At 37.0% G+C, this 3,604-nt stretch overlaps 1 long non-coding RNA gene across 1 annotated transcript; it reads left to right on the top strand.

Annotated features, from left to right (window-relative positions):
* The first annotated feature begins 1,714 nt into the window (after nucleotides 1-1,714).
* LOC148860743 (uncharacterized) lies at nucleotides 1,715-2,365 on the top strand. Its single transcript, XR_016094998.1, has 2 exons — nucleotides 1,715-1,930; nucleotides 2,050-2,365. It is a non-coding gene; the product is annotated as an uncharacterized LOC148860743 (long non-coding RNA).
* The last annotated feature ends 1,239 nt before the right edge of the window (nucleotides 2,366-3,604 follow it).

The raw sequence follows: 3,604 nt of genomic DNA, 5'->3' as shown, positions 1-3,604 counted from the left end.
CCCATACTCCCATAGAAAATTGCAAAATGACAAAAATACCTCTACTGTCCAAAAATACAAAAATACATAAAATTTCATAAAATTCCAATTTTGACTCTTTAGCTCCTGCATCACCAACATTTTTCTTCCTCACATCAGCTCTATTTTTATTTTCATTCGTCAATTTGCAACTCTTGACCTCAATGCTATTTGTAGAGAATACAGTAATGCTTCAAGTGTTGTGAGGGATATTTGCCCTATCTGTTCATCATACAAATCAGGTAGGTATTTATCTGCTACCTTCTTATGTGCAAGTGCTTAATCTCTGTCTTGCTTCCTCTGTTCCTTTTGCTCTGTCTCGCTTCAACGTTTTCTTTTAAAGTTGATAAAACTTGAGTTGCATATCTCATTGGAAATGGCTGGCAGGGATCGAGGTGTTTTCTTCTGTGTTTTTTGGCAAAAATTGGGTGGTGGATCTGCAGTTTCCTGTTTATCTTTTCTCATGTTTGGTAGGAGGGGTATTCGTGATATTTGTTGGGGCTTTTGCAGTTGTTTCTGGGCTTGGATTTCTTAGGGTGTATTAGTTTGTTTGTTGGGCTGATTTTCTGTTCATGGGGTTAATTTTGTTTTGGGCGGGTTTGCTCTTGCTGAATGATTTCTTATCACCCTGTTGTATCCTCTCTTTCTTTTTTTCATTAATAAAGTTTTATTTATCTTCAAAAGAAAGTTTTCTTTTAACCTTGATCTGATTTTCAGGGTTAAGGTTTGAAATCGAGTTCGAAGCTTTCGATCTTCTTCACCCCACCATCAATGGCCAATGTTTTCATGCTATTTTCTTCTTCACTAGTCATTGACTGATGACACTTTTGCTCTGTTTTATTTTTCACATTGCCACCAAAATCCATGCTTTCTCCTTCCATTCTGTATTGCTTCAACATTTTCTTTAAACCTTGATTTGATTCTCAGGGTTAGGATTTGAAATCTAGTTCGAAGCTTTTGATCTTCTTCACCAGTCACCACTGAACTGATGTTTTCACGCTAGTCTCTTCTTCCCCAGTCACCACTGACTGACACACTTTTACTTTGTTTTATTCTTCACTTCACCACCAAAGTCCAATGTTTTCATGCTCGTTTCTTCTCCATGCCACCTCTGTTTTCCCCATCCTCATCGCTTTGGTTCTTTTGTTCCACCAAGGGGTTTGACTGAACATTGTAGTCAGGCTCAATGGAACTACTTCTGAGACACTTGTCTGGTAATCTTTAGCCTCTGTTTTTGTGCTGTTATATCACTTGAAATATAGGAATATCCAAGTTGATCTTGACCTACTAATTCTTTACTTTTTTCAATTCTTTTAATCTTTATATTATAATCTTGGAATACTTGAAAGTACTGTTAATGGAAATCTTGGTGTTGTTTATGTTTATTTTTAGTTTGATTTGCCATATACTGTGTTTCTTTATTTTATTTTTGGTAAAGTCCATATATTGTTCAGGAACAATGCAGAACTTTCTCTTTTGTATGCTTCCATTTTCTTCAATTTCTCCATTTGACAAAGGATATTTCAACTTAATATAAAGCTTTGAATGCCATCAGATTGGTCCTTCAAGATTTTATGATTTGATAAAAAAGACTTGATTTAGAACTACAATGGATCTAGTCAATACAGGTGCATTAGGCCATCTCTTAATACCAGTTGAACAAGCCAACCAAATGGTTTACATCTACGTTTTACAGACTTCTGAAGAGACTTTTTCAGCTTAGACCATCCATTCTAGTTACTCACAAGGGAATTGCATGAGGATCCAAGAACGTAATGCTTGGTAGCATATAGTTAATGGATCTTTGAACACCTGCAACATACCTTTTCCCCTAAACCAGTCAATGGGAATGTGGGTTCCTTATCCACTGCATGACCCTTTTCAGTCTAAGCCAAATGACATGGGTAACAGGGTAAGCTTCTTTCGAATGCATCTAAAGCTCCTTGTGCATTGACAAATGCAACTTTTATATGGTGCAGTGCAAAACTAAGAGTATCAATAAACCTGCAATTTCTCTTTTTGGATCTTCAGGAGTAGAGTCAAAGCTCAAGTTGAATCTAGAGGATTTTGGGACTGAACCAGATGGCTGCCTTCTTGGCTTGACACTAGTGGTAAAGCCAAGTGTTTTTCTGACTTTGGTAGGTCTTATCCTGAGGCTACTAGTCGTTGAAATACGTCTTTGACTTGAAAAATACATGAAGACTTTTACTAGTAATTTTATAGTTAATTGGATGATGTAATTGTAAGCCGGACTTGAGGAATTTACAAGCAAATGCAAATCTGAGTATGTTATTCTCAGAGAAAATTTTAGCATTTCACTCTTAACAAAAAGGTATATTTTTCTGAAGCTTTGCCCCAAAACTTGGTATTAGTAACTTTTATGTTTATTGATTTGTATATTGTAGTTCCGAAAGGGCATATTTAGTTAAAAGGATGCTTGAGAACACAAATTTCTATTTTGGTTTGTTGACATAAATGAGGGTTCTAAAGGGTGGCTCTTGGCGCAACGGTTGGATTGAAGGGATAAGATATCCATCGTATGGACGCCTGAATCTTGCGGAATAGAATGTGTGAATTTCAAAAATTTTTCTCCATCCTATTGGGAATCGTATCCCTTATTTTAGAAAAATCATATTTTTCAAGGATCAATCTTGAACTAAGAACCGAACTAGATCTTAACAAAAACAGTAGGAGAGGGATATACCTGATACAGAGAAAAAGTATCTTTCAATGGAGGTGTTCACGTCCAAGGAAAGAACAAAAAACTGCTCCTACTGAATATGGCGCAGTGTAAGATGAAGCGGAATCAACAACGTTTTTCAAAAGAACCAGATCCTTCGCAAGAATCAACTGGATGGCACGTGAGCACTATTTCAATCAGTCATTTCACAAAGAATTGATGTCAAGATCTGATTTTGATCATTCCCATTGAGAACAGAAGATCGAACTAGTAAATATGGCGGCGACAGGAAGGATGCGACAAGAGAGATTTAGCACAGTAATGCTGAATTCTCTCTTTTGTGATTTCAACTCTAAAGACAGGATGTGAAGTGTGTTAAAAGGCTATTGCCCCTTCCTCCTTTTATAAACTTAAGAGGATCAGTTCCTAATCTCATTAGGAGTTGTCGATCTAAATCATATTTAGATCAGAATTCCCTTTAAGTGATAATGGTAAACCCTTATCTTATCTGCAGATTAGATCAACCTTCTCCTAATCTCATTAGGAGGTTTCTAGATCTGAATCACATTTAGATCTGGGCTCTCTGAGTGGATAAGGTTAAAACCCAATCATATATGCTAATCCAATCTCAGAATTTGCCCCTTATTTAACTGATCAAATCAGTCCAGTTCAAAATGGGCTTTAGGCCCAATAAGGTTATGTGCTCACTTAGCCTTCCAAACTGTTGCCTAATTGGGCTTCCTTGTATGGTGTGGGACCCAAATATTGATATACACATTAGCCACATGGGTTCATCCTAGCCTTTGTTACAAGGCTTGGCCGAATATACTGTTATGGACAGTGCACTCCTTAAAACCCATCACATGGGCTCTATCGGTCCAACACTTACCCTAAGTAGTCCCTAGG

The sequence above is a fragment of the Nelumbo lutea genome, chromosome 4 (assembly GCF_056320005.1).
Source record: "Nelumbo lutea isolate HS-2025 chromosome 4, American lotus-T2T, whole genome shotgun sequence".
Lineage (NCBI taxonomy): Eukaryota > Viridiplantae > Streptophyta > Magnoliopsida > Proteales > Nelumbonaceae > Nelumbo > Nelumbo lutea.
The sequence above is the reverse complement of the archived record's forward strand: the minus strand, read 5'-3'. Positions and strand labels throughout refer to the sequence as shown.